Genomic DNA, 17,378 nt, shown 5'->3' with positions numbered 1-17,378 from the left:
CCATACAGCCAGATTTTGTTCATCTTTCGTTCTGTAAAATATTTAGAAAAAGGAATTCTAACATATATTATAAACAGCTCCTCAGAAGCAGTATCACGAATATAATTCATGAATGCTGACTTGTTAAATATTTTAACAGGCAGACTTTATTCAGACTGGGTCCTTCATGGCTCGAGCATGTCTGAGTACATATTAAAGTTTCTCTTTTGACTTATTTTTCATGTAAATATAAGCAAGTAGAACAACTGTTACCATTGCTTCAGGTTGCTTAATGCTGGAGAAAGATTGTTTGTGAAAACTATAAAAGCAGGGCCTTGAATATCAGTAGAAATCTATTCAACAGAAGCTTTGTATGTATATGTTAATATATGTTTATGTGTTATCTGTAAGCTTCGCCTGCGGCACTGCAGACAACTGCCGGAGACTCGATAATTATTTTTTTCTCCTCTACCAAAATTTCTTCTTTTTTGATGTTGTTGCTTATAGCTTGTTGAAAAGTGTAATTTTAGGCATGCCTGGGCAAAGCTTTTTCTGTCTATCTGAAAAACTATCACAGCTATCACACTAAATATTCCACTCTGAACAAACAGGAAAAAAAAAAGGCTCGAAGATGTTTTAAAAGGTCTCGGAACAACGATTAAATATTGTATCTACTTATAAACTTGGCCAATTACTTAATCAGGTCAAACATGCAAATGTTATGTACTGTGTTGTGCAGTATGTAAATAATGATGTAATTAGGTTTAAGAAATACGAATGAGTGGAAGGTAGAGCCGGAGACAAGTAAGCAGACCCATAAACCCGACTGCAGGAAACCCCAGCGCCACCAGCCAAGCACCCCCTCCACCCCCTCTCCACCACCACTACCACCTCCCTACCTTTATACACTGCAGATGTCATTGAAATTCAAGGCAGAGTGCAGCATTTCAAGCAGAAATAAATAAAGAAATAAAGAAATATAGCAGTATTAATGCGGAATGAGCAGTCCTTTAATTAGGCAGCTTAGAAGGATGAGCAGGAAATAATTGAGGCTCAGAGAGTTAGACAATATAATGAAGTGAAAAAAAAAAAGACAAGGCAATTCGAATGACAGTGACATATACAGCTCTAATGTTGCACGCCACTGGTTTTAAAGATTCTCCTGGTAAAGGTGTTGGTTTGAGTAAGCCCATTAAGATTGGCCTGAATCTACAATTATAACAGGTGAAAGCAGCAAAGCTTGCAGGTTATGATTTACTGATATGCAGCACACCGGGAATTATTTATCGAGCTGGATAGAAATAATCGTTTGGATGAGTATTTACACAAGCTTCAGTGTTCAGTGTTCTTGAAAATCTGTAATTTTAGGCATTTCCTTCTCATGCTGTATGTCTTAGAGCGTTTATACCTTTACGCATAAGAAGATTCATTTAATGCCAATACATTTTTCTGTTATAAATCATATACAACACAATTCATTACTACTATTTTTTTATTATAAAAGTATAAATGGCTTTATAAGGGCTTCCCCTGCCCTTGGTTTGCGTCCTGACTCCTTTCCTGTATTGTTAACGGTAGTCTTGCTCAAGTTTCCTGATTCATTTGTTTTCTGTTCACTTCCTAATTAGTCTGTGTATTTAAACCTTCGTGATTGTGTGTTCACATTTTCAGCACTTTACCTGCCTGTCATTACCGAGCCTTTGTTCTGTGTTCCCATTTTCTGGTTCTTGATATTATTGTTTTCTCGATCACGCTCTTCTATTGCAGTCTCTTTGTTGTTTGTTGATCAGCTTCATTTGCAACTCAGCATTATGACAAGCGAATACATTTTTAGTTACACATGTAAATCGAATAAAACTTCATTTTCATTTTATTCTATGTGCTGTAATTTACTTTTAAATATGAGAATTTGAGAACGCTGCTGAAAGCGAAGGAGGATGGTGCATGGCTTAGCATATAAATTGCATCTGTTTGCCACGACATCTTCTTTTAATGCTGTGCAACGCTTTATTAGAGCAAGCACTAAGTGACAGATAAGTGACTGATCTGGTCTGTTTCAAGCCTCAGTGTGTCACATCCTCTCGAACGCGCTGTGGCCGAGTCACTTCCTGTAGACACACGTCCTCTGCTTTTCTAACACTGCATCGGGGAAAGACTTCTGGCTGAGAGTCTCACAGGCTCTTTGCTTTGAATCGAAAGAAAAAAGAAATTTAAAAAAATAAACGTAGCAGTTTCAACGGTAATTTTTTTTAGAGTACAATAAAACAAAAATAAATTAAACAAAAGTTAATACATTTGTGCGCTAAGCATGCAAATAAATATGTACACAGCAAATTTCTGCATTCTCACTTAGACTACAGCTGGTGTTTAAGGTTACTCTATAGCGGTGTAATATTTTTTGTGTTCATGCACTGGGTTTTGAGGAACCTGATTCAATTCCTCCTGGTGTTGAGGAAGGTAAAGGTGCCATTTTATTTAATTAAACTTTTTTTTATGCTGTGAGGGATTTTTAGAGAATGCTAATCTTGTTTGAAAGTAGTAGCTCGGTGGTTAATGTGTTGGATTACGAATCGGAAGATTGAATGCCAGGTCCACCAAACTGCCTGCTTGTGGCCCCTGAGCAAGGCCATTAACCCTGAATTGGTCAGTTGTATAAATGTAAGTCACTCAATTTTTTTATTTATTTTTTATAACCAGAATCTATTTATAAACTATCTATTGTTATAAACAGAATCTAATCTAATCTGTTTTTTCGATTTTTTTAGACTATGAAAGGGTTATTATTGAAAGTTTTAAATCCTAAAAAGAGCTGAAAAGTCAATTCCCAGAAATGAGTTTGTTTAACTTGGTGCTAGAGTATATTCTATGCTCACACATGTACACTCAAATGTAGTTGGAATAAACTCACAGAGAATTTATTTCCAATGTCAGAATTTGCTAAAGGATGCTAAGTATCTAAAAGAATAGACTATTTAGAAGATAGATAGATAGATAGATAGATAGATAGATAGATAGATAGATAGATAGATAGATAGATAGATAGATAGATAGATAGATAGATAGATAGATAGATAGATAGATAGATAGATTGATTGATTGATTGATTGATTGATTGATTGATTGATTTGTATAGCATTTTAACAATGGACATTCTCCCAAAGCAGAACATAATAAATATTATATACAGTACAAAAAGTTTAACATTATACAAAGATTTATACAAAGATTCAAGATTAATATTAGACTTATATTTAAATGTGTTTGCATTTATCCCTAATGAACAAGCCTGAGGTAAGTGAGGTGGCTATGGGGAGGAAAAACTCCCTTAGATTGAAGAGGAAGAAACCTTGAGAGGAACCAGACTCAAAAGGGAACCCAACACCATTTAGGTGACACTGAAGGGTGTGATTATAAACTGTTAACACCGGAGAGCGTTATTATAAATAATGTCCTTTCTATATTCATATACAGTCTTCTACAGTTTCCTAGTGCACGCTTCCAAAATATTGCGTCTGAAATATTTTTCATAGTTGTTCATTTGTCTGATTTTGCTTGATTGTCATGTTACAACGGAAATGTGGCACAAGACTTATATCTGTTAAACATTTATGTATTTAGACAATCAGGTACTGAAGTGGATACTGTACAGTATCACACGTGTATTTGTATAATACGTACTGCAGGAACGGTAACATTCTGTAACAGTGCATAGATCCTTAAGTAAAGTAGTTACTTTGTACTGTAGAGTTTGCTGCTAATTACACAGTTATTGGAGACACAATAAACTGGGATAGTGATTTACTGTGATTTGACTTTTGTGTAGGTTCAGTGTTATTAGTGCTGTTAGTTTATTGTGAATGTTTCTGATGCAATTCGGCATTTAGGTGGAAACGAGTGGGAATGTCTGTATATTTCCCCAGGAAAAAAGAAAATACTTACAGCGTCTAATTTAGCATTTAATCGCGTTGGTCTTTTCTCGCATTAATTATTTAACAGTCCGTTGCCTAACTAACTGCACCTCTGCTTCGTGCCATACTTATTTTAGAAGTTTCTGTCTCTGTCCTCGTACTCTAAAGCACTTTGAACCCGAGCAGAATAATCACATCATCATTTTTCAATCTAGGTTATGTGGCTTCAAATGTCACTGAGTAGAATATAAGCTATTGACAGTAATGAAGATCTCTGTACCATCCTGCATTTTTTTTTCTTCTGCAGTTGTGCTTGTGTTATTCCTATCTGATAGAAACAGTAATTATTGCTTCAAAGGGTCAGCCCCTCTCTCTCCTGGGGCTCCATTTGCAAAGCTTTAGATCTGAGCCTTTCCTCATTTAGATGATTGAGAATTCATTACAGGTTTAATGTTTAATTATAAAAGTCGGGACACTGGCAAGACCCACATGCTAGGATGTGACATATGGAAATCTGAAGGCTCCTGAATTCTGAGGCTGGAAACTAAGGAGCCTAGTTTGTTTACAGAACTGTGTGTGTGTGTGTGTGTGTGTGTGTGTGTGTGTGTGTGTGTGTGTGTGTGTGTGTGTGTGTGTGTGTGTTGTAAAGGACATGTTATTAGAGTTTGTTTGTTGGAGTATTTGGTTGGTTCCCCACAAAAAAAATGCTTTATTTACATATATTTTAAAAGCCTAAAGGCAAAAGGTTCTAGTTGGAGACACTGAGCACCTTTGCTGAGGTCTGAATTCGAGTGTGATTGTTCCTGGCATCCCGCAGCATCCTGGTGGATTTGTCTTTATCTTCACTGCATAATCACATCCATGCAGGGAGAGAGCTTCACGATCATTGTTTGTTTGTTTGTTTTATTTTAATTATTTTAGTGCTATTATACTCAGCAGGGCATCTCACCATCATCTTCTGTGTTCTACAACATTCCGTTGCCTCTCATGGTACACGTGTGTTGTGGAAACCAATGATGCCTTCATCAGCTAAAACACATGCGCAGGTTGCTTTACTTCCTGAACAAGTGCGGATCTGAGTAGGAGTTGCATTCGTATTCGCGGGAACTCGAACTCACACCATTTCCTACAGTTTGTCTCAGGTTTGGTGTGTGCATCCTACAGTACAGTATATAACGCATGTAACTATAGTCCTGGGTTGCAGTGTGTCTATAATAATATGTAATAAGCCCCAGTCAGACAGAAGTATCTTATATCACTGCTCTTCACAAATATAATTAGTCCCTGCTTCTCCAGAGCATGTCAATTTTCAGCTCCTATGGGGGAGACATAATTACTGTTTCCGTACGTATTAAAAATTAACAATGGCTGCTGCTCTTCCTCTCCAAGGTGAGTCGTTTGGCTTTTGTTAGACGCCTGTTGAAGATGAGTAGTGATTCATGACATTCAGTTCACAGTCATACTCAACACTGGGGAAAAAAATCATTTTAAAATGTGGCAGCTTAATCAATAATAAGGTCCTTGACATTAAGCCATTATATGGGGAACATTGGAAGTGGTTGCCAAGGCTGCTAATAGAGCTGCCGCTTACTTGCGGTTTTAGCCATTGTGTAAGTACACAATTGTAGTCTTTCATGGAGGCATGGCAGAGAAATCAAAATTATCGAACGCGCATATGTAAAATGACCATGAGATGCTTTCTGGACTTGGAATATCTGTGATGAATTGCCATAGTCATTGAGTGGGTTTGCTCATTCTTACATTCTAACAAAAAAAACAACCTTTTCACCCTATTAATGTCAGGGAAGGAGAATCAGCATAATGCTTTTCAGACACCTCCCTCAATCCCTCCCTCCTTCCCTCCCCCTACCTGACTAGCTGGCACAAGCCTTCTGCAAATTAAATTCTGTAAATTTCACCATCCAGCTTCCAGCAATCCTCTGAACTGATGTCACTTGCTAAATAAGATCACCTGTTTGTGTATGGATTTTCTTTGTCTGTACCACACGGCACAAGCAATTCCTAATGCACTGTCAAGCAGATACTGTCAGAGATTTGATGGATCAGATGTTTAGCAGAAAGAACTGTCTGTTTTATATCTGGAGCAGAAACAGCTGGACCAAAAACATTGCATCATTGTTTCACTTGTATTAATTATGCATTTTTATCCTTTTTAGGGATCGCACTGACTTCCATACTCATTTGGAATTTAAATTTGTGCTATTTGTTTTTCACTTTATCAACCGAAGATTTCTAACCTTATTCCTAGAGTTAGCAGAGTAAACCTTATGAAGACATTGGTCATTATGTTCTGTATGTTTAATGCTGTCTTGTAGTGACAACATAATGATTTCTTTGTCCTCATCAAAGCTTTGAGTCTACAAACTGGGTTTTTAGCAAACATTAAAGAACCTACAGTACATGCCAAGCAACTTCAGTATAAAGTGGAGCATTTAAACATTTATGCTTGTCTCTTAAAGCACTTGAAACTGCAGTGTGTACAAATAAAGACAGTATAATGGGCTGTTTGTGTGTGTGTGTGTGTGTGTGTGTGTGTGTGTGTGTGTGTGTGTGTGTGTGTGTGTGTGTGTGTGTGTGTGTGTGTGTAAAGCCTTTGCTATTGATCACTTGCCCTTTCCTAATGAACAAAACTGGCAGTGTTTGTTTGATATCTTCATTTGATGTCTTGCATTTTAAAGTAGATGCAGACAGTTTATTGTCGATTAAAAAAAAAAAAAAGATTGCTTGTGGAAGTTTGACCATTTGGTCCGTTTAGTCACACGTCATAACACACACGCACACACACACAGAGCAAAGCACAGAGATGTAATGAAATAGCTGCAAACAAAGGAATGTAGTCATAAAAACATCATAAAAACTAATACAACCAGCTATAATTTTTTTATTCATTATTCCTCATAATAGAATTATAATGGTGTAAGAAAACGCTGCGGTAAATCTGAATAAAAAATGATGTTTATCTATGATTTTTTTAAGTACTTCAGGGGTAAAAAATTATTTTAAAGTTTAACATCCTGCCGTCTCTAATGCTACGTTCGCACATGCGGCGACAAAGCGAGCGTAGACATGAGCAACAGCAACGCATGGTGACTAGATGTGGGCATGTCTAGCAACATGACACACTTCATGCAGATATGAGAGTAAAGACAGTAAAGCTCATGTGATCTGTAGCAAAGAGAACACACTGGATACATATGTACACTCCTGAATTTTATATACAAACACTTTCCCTCCAGAATGATTTATTTATAAGAAAACTTTATAAGATTTGTTGTTAAGTGGCATGCTAGCCGTACCACACACTGAGAAACGGTATCGCTATGGCAACCGGTAGTAGAAAAGCTGCATGTGTGAACGTAGCTTAATGGTAATAAACAGATGGACACATACAGTAGAAAAAAAAAAGCACACTTAACTAACAAGGATTTAAATGTCTTGACTGCTGTGTTTGTTAAACTGATTAGAAAGTAGACAAAAAAAATACAATGTAGTAAAAAAAATAAATAAATGTTGCAGTTAAGATTTCTAAAAGTGGACATATTAAAGTATACACTGCCAAAATTAGATCTTAGTAAGACCCAATCTGTTGCCACCAAGTCGCCTCACTGTAATTTCCGTTCAGTGGAACTAAAGCTCTGGCATTAACATGTGTCCTGGAGACAAGCTGTCATGCACGTTTATTACATCATTCAGCTGCATTTATTTTCAGGCAGAAATGTACCGCGAATCCGATCATGTACCTTTTTGACCGTTTCAAACCTCTTATTCGTGCCGTCTGCTAACAAAAAGTATAAATGCATGAGAATGAACCTATGAAAAGCAACTGCTTTCGTCTTATGCCATTAGCTTAGAGGCAGAGAGCTCTGCCATTCAGTGCAATTTCCAAACATTCTCACAATGATTACAGCTTTTCCAACGAGGGCAATGATGCAGTCGTTCAGACGGACTTTTGTTTCTGTCCAGGACACATCGAGCATAACAAATGCGATGTAGCTGCATGTGTCCCAGACCTCTGAGTCACAATGTGTCAGACATTTGACCCTTGCATTTCAGCCTGTTTTTAATGCCAGGTGTGAACGCGGCCTAAGGAGCCCGTAGACGTGCTCGAAGAACGTCACTGAACACAACTGTGGTGAACTCAAATTGATCTAATATTTCCTATTATAATGGGACCATAAGCTTATCACACATTTAAATAAAAAATCAAGCTTTAAAACTTAATGTATTTTCAGATCTTTTTCTTCTATCTAGAAATAAATGCTTAAGATTAGCAAATTTATCTGCAATGTTTAAATGTAGATTTAATAATTATGCGTTTCGATTGTTGTGTGAACTTATAATAGGAAATGCCCGATAGGTTTGACTACATTCAAGAGTAGTTTTATATTAAAAATTCATTCAATTGTTTTATAATTATATAATTCAATTATGTAATTATATATTTTGAATTTTAAAAAAAAGGGACATAATTTGCTTTTATTTCGAGTCTCCTGCTGTTGCTTTAGAGCCGATTGTTGTGTATTAATTTCTCTATATCAAACCTTTAAGCCTGGAAAACTGACACCATACTGGTGCTCTTTTTCTTTGCCACTTCTCTGGATGGAAAGGTGGATATGAGATAACTCAGACTATACCAGAACATAACATAATTAGCATTATTGCCTTTGAGGATACAGATACTGTTTACTTACTGGTGCAACAGCAGGAGATAATGCTCATTATTCTTTAGTAGCTTTACTAAATCATCTTGGTTAAAACAATGATTTGGGGGAGTGAAGTATTCTCTCTGGGATCGTCTATCAACATTTTGGTGTAATAACGTGCCTTCATTTCTTTGCCTCAGAGTGTTCATTACAAGCTTAAATGAAACCAATGTCTCAGGATGTGTACCGTTTAAGTTCTGTTCATAGCTCATCCTTCAGTGACTGGAATATAGAGCATCTTACCTTCTAGTGACCTTTCCATTAGGCTTTTATTTAACTCAAATGACAACGTTAGCTGTTAGTCTGCTAAAAGGAATCTACTACTCTTTACAGTTTATTAGCAATGGCAGTTTGAGGTTAGCGTCTTTATGCATTTTTGTCTTTCTGTTTTCTCCTGCACTGGTGACATGATGTACAACATATAACATACAGGTTCTAGAAATAATCAGAGATTGGAGTTGCATGCTGGGGAGATAGAGCATTTAGTTACAGTAAAACAGCAAAATGTTTTATTCCTCTTACACTACAATAATTTACCAAATATTACAGAGTTCACTTATTAAATGTCCATCATACCATGTTGTTATAGCTCTTTTAGGAAGGTCTAAGAAACGTTATTTCCTGATACCATTTATTGAACAGCAGCTATAAAGTTTTCTCACCACTTTTTTTTATTTTCTTGCTAATGATAAAAATAAATAAATAAATAAATAAATAAAACACAGGCAAGAAAGCAGAAAACCCAAATTTCTCTTTCTCTCATTTTCTCATTTTGAACAGTCAGTTCTCAAAGGAAAAAGTGTAAGGATCTGAGCGACTTTGACAAGGGACAGATTGTGATGACTGGATGATTGTGTCTGTATTCTCAGGATGTAGTGTTTAGAACCAAGTTAGTTAGGAAAAGTGGTCTGAGGAAGGACAACTGGTGAAGTGAACTGGTGACAGTGTCCTGGATGCCCAAGACATACTGATGTGATAATACAGAAGAGCTACTGTAGCACAATTTGCTAAAAAAATATATATATACATATGCTGGCTGATAGAAAGGGCTTTACAGTGCACATAATACTGCTTAGGATATATACAAAATTGTTGGACTGTATATTTATGATCACACCCACATGATGTTGGGTTCTTTTTTGAGTCTGGTTCCTTTCAAGGTTTCTTCCTCTTCCAACTAAGGGATTTTTTTCACCACATTCACCTCCGTCACCTCAGCCTTGTTCATTGGGGATAATTACAAACACATTTAAATATAAGTATAATATAATTGTCACAACCAGAGAAGGAAGGAGGCGGACCCGTACACAGGATAGCTTCAAAGGAGATGGGTTTAAAAAATGACAAAGACAAATACAGAACAATGACGAGGACTAAAATAATACACACGATGGCACCTAACCTAGACTAGACGTAACCAATGAATCCGCGCTGCCATCGGCAACGCGGCTCATATTTATACACAGGACAATAATGACACAATGAGGAGCAGGTGTGGAGACAGGGTGGAGCAGACGAAGGCGGGGCAGACACGTGACGAGGAACAACAACAAACACACACGTGGTCGAAAGTCCGTGCTGAACCCTGACAATATTTTTTTGTATTATATTAATCTTTGTATAATATTACATTTAATGTATTGTATTTCTCATGTTCTGTAAAGCTGCTTTGAGACAATGTCCATTGTTAAAAGTGCTAGGCAGATGAATTTGAATTGAATTGAATATACTGTATTTCCTCAAAGAAATCTTCATGGTATTAGTCATTATCTATTTCTATTTCCTTTCCTTTTCCTTTCCGGCATGGTTTTTAAATTCATTTAGTGTTAGTCTTTGATTATGTTGAATATCCAGCATAAAAAAGTCCCTGTTAGTGATCTGCTACTACAAAAACAACATATTGGAACAAGAACATTAGTATACTACATGGCACTGCTGCCAGATCTGTTGTTGTAAATTATTCAACACTTTCCAACCAATCAGGTTCAGAAATTAAATCAATTCTGTTTTTGTGTATATCAAATACAGATATGTATGCAGTTTGTATTCTTTTTGCTCAACAGGAAAAGCCAAAGTCTTATGTAGTATTTCATAAGAGATGAAGGATAGGACCCAAATATATTTTTGATCTCCTGCTACATAGCAGTGTTTCCTCAACACTTTGCATTGCAATCTGAGCTGTGTGACAGGACAGGGACATTTTCTCTATGATGGATTTCACCCAATCTGCATTGCAATGCTTTCTTCCATGCAAGCAACCGGCTATATTGAACTCTTTCATTTTCATCATCAAAATGTTTAGTCTTCTCATCGCTCTAGAGGTGAGAAACAAAGAGTCATCTTCATGCACACATACAGTACAGACAGCAAACAAATCCTTCTACGTACTCTAAAGATAATATAGTCCAAAGATCCATATATAACATCCGGCAACTATTGGGATTAGAGCTGTCCTGGAGCTGATCAGAACGCGGTGAATCGTATGGATCTGGTTTTCTATCAGTGTCTTTAATGTCTTACTGCAATCTATCTGACTTTGTAATGTCTTTGCAATGGAATATTTACTGAATGCGAGAAAAAAGTGCTCTGAAAGTGAAACTGAAGGAGACTCATTTAAATGAGTAAATGCTTGTAAATAATTGTTTTTAGTTTAGTCAGACTGAAAGACACCCTAATCAAAGGTAAATGTTTTTGTTGTATATTTGTATATTGATGGCATGAAGATGGTGATTCATTATCGATATGAGCAGCTGTGACAATAATGTCACCTTTAACTCACAGGTTTATATCAATGCACTCCTACTAATATGTTATTGTTTCTGTTGTAATGATTCATTCAAGGGGACTTGACATGATGGACACTACACATAATCTGAGGCTAATAATAAACAGATTAATTAATATTTGTAATATAAATATTCATATTAAATATTATAAATATACTGTATATAATATTTGTTATATTGTCACGAACACGGGATAAAACAGACCCAAACGCAGGATAGCAAAAATATACGGGGTTTAATAACAACAGAACACAAAACACAAGACGGACTAGAGACAGGACAACAAGACCAAACAACAGTAGATTCACAGTTAAATAGGCAAAAGGTAATGACAATGGGAAACAGGTGTGTGGAGACGGGAGGAGCAGACAAAGGCGGGGCAGACACGTGACGAAGAACATAAATGCACGTGGCCAAAGTCCGGGCTGAGTCCTGACATATATAAATATAAATATATGTTATTTAACAAAGAAACACATACGCTTGATTTGGTGAAGCTTTGTGTAAAGACAAAATATTTTGTTTTCTGGTTTCTCTGGAACATAATATGCATTGGGGTTTGTTTTTGAGAGAGAGAGAAAAAAAGAGGTTGATGAGGTCAAATATAAGTATCAGTGAAAGACTATGGCGTGTCTTTAATATGTTTAAACTTGTCAGCACTGGATATTTGCAGTGGACTTGGAGGAATAAAACGTTTTGTTGTTGTTATTAGAAAATCAGCTTCAGGATGGTAACAGTAAGTCTTTCAGATCAGCTTCACGTCAGGCCGTATCACTGAACCTCATCATTGATTATTTTGCAACAGCAGCACATCCCCAAATGTTTTATTCTTTACTTAAAACTTCATTTCATTCCCTGTAGCTCTAGGTTCTTGTTTATAGTCTGATAGATCTAGTTCGGTTGATTCCTAGTATCTTTTCATGTATATTTATGCCCTCACTGAACATTCTGTCCTGTCTTTTTTATGCCCATCCTTCCTGGAGGGTTTTTTTTTTTTCTCAAATTGTAAATACATCATGACTTGTGCCCTCAATGAGACAGATGCAGAAAGTATCAGATGGAATCTTTTCAAAGAAAAAAAATAATGGCCTTCTTCGAAGACAGATGAAGCATTATGGCAGATGATTCAACGGCAACCAAAAAAAAAAGTGATGTTCCAATCCATCATTTTTTTTTTTTTCTTTCGCCTGATTCATTTGTATTTATGTGGGAAGAGGAGAGTATTTGTCCATCATCCGGTGCATTCTGGGTCGAAAATGCACTACCTAAGGAGAGTTATATTGGCTCATTGGCCAACTCAAGCTACTTGTCTTGTCAAGAGATTAATCATGCTCTGGCCTTGCAGAGGAGAGAAGGTCAGGCTTCTTTACACGTGTGGGAGTCGAAATTGGCCACATTTGTGCTGCCACGAATGAAGGAAGTGGGAGTGGGAGATTGGCAAACAGCTTCAGATGTGGGAGCTGTGAGTGTGGAGGTAGGCGTTAGATTCACTCAGTCGCTCCAAATGACGCGGTAAGAAAGAGATGCAGAAACAATATGGGAGGCAAAGACATAGAGTGGATGTCATTATTCAAATGGTGTCAGACATTATGGCACTCTTTGTTAGCGGAATCTATAGATCAGGGGTCTTCAGCTGGAGGTCCACCACAGTCCACAAAGCAGATGTAAATCACTCAGTTATTTACACATTAATAAGTGGAAGAGTTTTCGCAGACTGAAGCATGAAGTATGGCTGGTTCAAAAAGAATAGTCAAGGGCTTCAGAGTGCTGCAACAGAAATGTGTTTGGGCTATTGATTGAAGATTATGAGTTTGAATCCTGACCATGCTACAGCCATCTCTGGCTGGGAGCCATGAAAGCAAAATTGGGCTTGGTCTCTGGGTAGAAGATGGAATACTCTCTCTTCCTGTCAGTCAAAGCCACACTGTCCAAACCTGGGCTTCTGTGAGCTCATGTACTGTATGCAGAAGAAGGCAGACCGCTTTCCAGTCAGTTCGTCACGCTGCCCTACGACACCTGAATGAGCAGCGGTTTGACAATATGTATACTTCTGAAGGCTTGGAGGAAGCATGTGTTAGTCTTCGGTTTCCCCAGTTGCTAGTGGGAACTGGCAGGTAATTAAACTGAAAAGAAAAAAGAGGGGAAAAAAACCCACAGTTGTCATATAGTCAGGTTTAGATGCTTATTCAGTCCTTTATTATCAAGGAATTTTCTTTAGACAGATCTTCACCATTTTCGGCTGAACTTTTGCTATAGGTTACTCTAGTTTTTTCGAGTTGTAACGAGGATTTAAAAAGACTGATGCTGCTTTTTACAGAGGCAGAGAAGGAAACTTGTCAAGAGCTGAACTTGGTTTGAACTTGTTATTTACGATGTCCATTAATACTTCAGAATATATATATATATATATTTTTTTTTTTTCATCCTCTGTGGTGCTACACAAACTAGTATCTATGATCCTTCTGAGGTCTACAAGGCAGTGATGGAGAACATTATTGAAATAAGATTTGCATATGCCACATTGACCTCATCCTGCTTTGCTTTAAACTTGCTGCCAGCAATGAAATTCAAAATGATAACCCAAAGCATTTCTCTCAGTACTCCTTAATTTATAACTGGTTTCTCTTTAATTCTACATAATTCATGGGACAGTTAAAGAAAAACATATCTCTGGAGCTGTAAGTCTGCAAGCAAACATTTGGGGTATATAGACACAAACTCCCTGCGGTTCGATTCTATTTTCTTTTTTAGAATTTGCTCATGATCATACATTTATGCTTCTTTTTTCCATATACGGTATCTGTAGCCTCAGGCAATGCCAATTTTCCCTATGTACACTTGTTATGAGTTTGTTTGGGATCCATGCTGTGTTCTTTTATGTGCAGGTCAGACATTTGTGGATCTAATCACTAGCAGTGTCCACAGAGAGTTTACCCCACGGCAGTGAGAAAATATCCACAGTGACTTTTGTAAATAGCTCCATGGATTGGGTTTTGTCCAGTGCATAGAGAAGTGAGGTTGACTCATGAATAATAATAAGGGGTTAATGCGCTGATGCATTTGAATGTGCCATTGGATTGGACTGCAGTGTATGCTTTGACATTCTGTTGGAGGAAGTGTCTGTCAAACCTTATTCTCCTAGAGCTCCAGGGTGATTGATTAGTGCAGCACATCCATGGGGATCTTGTAACAGCTATAAACCACAGATTTGAGGTTAGACAAGGGCAGCATCTATGTCCAATACTTAATTAACTGCTTTTAAATAAGATGCTTATTTGAAATATGAACCGCATCAATATTACAAACACAGAAGGTGTTTTAGCACACTGTATATTTACATGAGCTGAAAATGGAGGTTATTATCAAATATTTGTTTATTTTAACATATGAAAATCAGCTGGTAGAATATGAATAAACATCCAAATTGCCCAGTCTGTACCAAAACGACAGGTTGGTGATGCTAATGAAGTGGACAGCTGAGAAAGATGGAGTACAGCACTTGTTTTGGCCTTTTGCCATATAATCCATGACCACATACTACTTGTCCTTTACTCAGCGCAGCTCCTGTGACCTTCAGGATTAACCCTGTGGTGGAAGTATGAAGATTATTCAGTAGTGCAATTGGAATGCTGTCAAAAATGTGTTGCTGTGTAGCCAAAGCCAAAGCCTGTAGCACTTACCATCTGATCATCCCGTTTCTCTTGTTTGTTTTCTTTCTTTCTTTCTTTCTTTCTTTCTTTCTTTCTTTCTTTCTTTCTTTCTTTCTTTGCTCTCTATTTTCTTTTCATCTGTTTATCTTCATCTGTATTTTTCTTGTTTGCTTTCTAGGAAGCACTCCAGTCACCCAGCCATATGTTTGTGTCTTGACATTTGACTGCCCGAAATGGTCCTGCGCACGCGGGCAATTCAATTAAAGTAACATTAGCCTGTAGATGCTGTGAAACATAATGGAAAGTCTGTGGATGGGCAGCTGTCTGGGAAGATAATAATGCTGCTTAAGCTGTGTAAGCATGTGATAAGAGGCTTATGGGCATAGTGACTGGCACAGGGGAGGTCTTTTTAAGAGCAAGGTGCTCAAAATGGTATGAGGGGGAAAAAGTGTGTACTATGCTCTAGGGCAAGGCAATCTTATTCACAAAGGGCTGCTATGGCCGCAGGTTTTCATTGCGACCAAACCTGATAAAATTAATCACTACAACCAAGTGATTATATAAGCAGAGCCGGGTGCGTTCCTGCTCGGCTAGAATGCAAACCTGCAGTCATGCAGCTCTTTGCAGATTAGATAAGCTATCTCTTGTCTCAGAGGTAGGTAATGTAACGATTTGCAATTACAAAAATACTTACATGTGAAGTAAAAACTTAATGACATAAACTGCATCCTCAGTTTCTCTGCACAAATAAGTCTAATTACTGCCTGTTATTAAGTTAACAGTGAACAATTAGACACAACTGTGGATTTTTAGATGTAATCCAATCATAAATCGCATGTCTCTCTTCAAACCTGAATGATTTCTGGCCATCACAGGAGTGCAAAGCAAACACACAGTTTTAAATCACAGCCCCATTATAATTAAGACATATAATTATATGTAAATTGTTAGGTCTTACACATCATGGTACTGTAGATATATTTGATGTTTTTTACCTAGTCCAATATTTCATTGGTTTCTCTTTCAGTGATGAAGTAAGCGTGACTATTTTATCATAGTTGCTGTACTGAATGGCATCCCTGATAAATATAGTATTATATACTTAAATGGTTATACTGTATACTGATATACTCATATGGTTATACTCTATGTTCATTAAATGTTAGCTAAGTTGGTCACCCATTGCTAGACTTTTCTCTCTGAAAATATGAAGATTCATTTATGATAACTTACCCCCACTGTTGAAACCCTCAAAAATATTGTGTGACAAAAGCGGACATACTGTAGGTGTTACAGGCCATTTGAGTGACAGGTTGGTAGACCTGACCAACCTCTGACACTTTCCCATAGTCCACTGGCAAACCTGAAAAATGAACTTATTTACCCTCCACAAACAAGTTCAAACTAAACTCTTTAATAAGAGACATGAGATGCACTAAACTATTTTATTCACATCTTACTCTGAAGCAAGCAAGTTGGGCGCTAGTACCCAGAAGTGCATTTTTATACAGTGCAGAGAAGCATATATCAGCCTTTTTATGACCTGTGAGTGGAACACCTAAGGATCTTGACTGTAGAAATAAACAACGAGAAACTAGATATTGATGTGTTTGAAGACCCAGAGCTTTAGACCTTTGAGGAAGAAATAGGCAAATATTTGATGATTCATATCTAGGTATAACTGTGATTATCAAGGTACAGTAAATGCTTTCTAGAGCAACACATGTTCTACCCTCAGAGGCAGATCTTAGTGGCTGTTTGTTTTCCTGTACGTTATTCCCTCTTCCAGCCATCCTTTTGTTTAGGAAAAAAATCTTAATAGTGTCACTTATTCTTTTAGAAGTGGAGGAATTTGTGCAAGGTTGTGGTTAAGTGACAGGGACTAATTGAAGGATTGTTTTTTTTTACCAGTTTAGGGTTCAGACTGGATGAGAATGTTATTCCACCTTTTGACAGAAATCAGGGCTTTTCCATCACTAAGAGTACTGTCACATTTAGCTAGTTCTCTAAGCTGCTGTCAGGTTTGGTTAGAATCGGCAGAGCTGTATTGTTTCTCAATCTTATTGGTTGATGTTTAAGTCAGTCAGACACTTCAACACATCACTCTTACTTGCTGCTTCAGAAGGCAATACAACAATATGCTGCATCAAATCACAGCTAAGAAGCTATTTCAGAGGGTTCCAGTTCTAGAGTGTAGTTCAAGACAGAACGTATGCCTAACACATCTGCCTCCGTCTTACTCTCATTTCTTTGTACAGATCTGCCTATTTATGGAGTACTCTCAGTTACCTTGATAATTGGTTTACTCCGCCTGTTCCCCCTCCCCAATCT

General features: G+C 37.2%; 1 protein-coding gene across 3 annotated transcripts in view; it reads left to right on the top strand.

The window, feature by feature from the left end:
* Positions 1-17,378, top strand: part of nlgn3a (neuroligin 3a) — a 149,864-nt gene that overhangs the window by 57,877 nt on the left and 74,609 nt on the right. The gene's annotated exons all lie outside the window — the stretch shown is intronic.

Source organism: Tachysurus fulvidraco, chromosome 17 (assembly GCF_022655615.1).
Source record: "Tachysurus fulvidraco isolate hzauxx_2018 chromosome 17, HZAU_PFXX_2.0, whole genome shotgun sequence".
Classification (NCBI taxonomy): domain Eukaryota; kingdom Metazoa; phylum Chordata; class Actinopteri; order Siluriformes; family Bagridae; genus Tachysurus; species Tachysurus fulvidraco.
The sequence above is the reverse complement of the archived record's forward strand: the minus strand, read 5'-3'. Positions and strand labels throughout refer to the sequence as shown.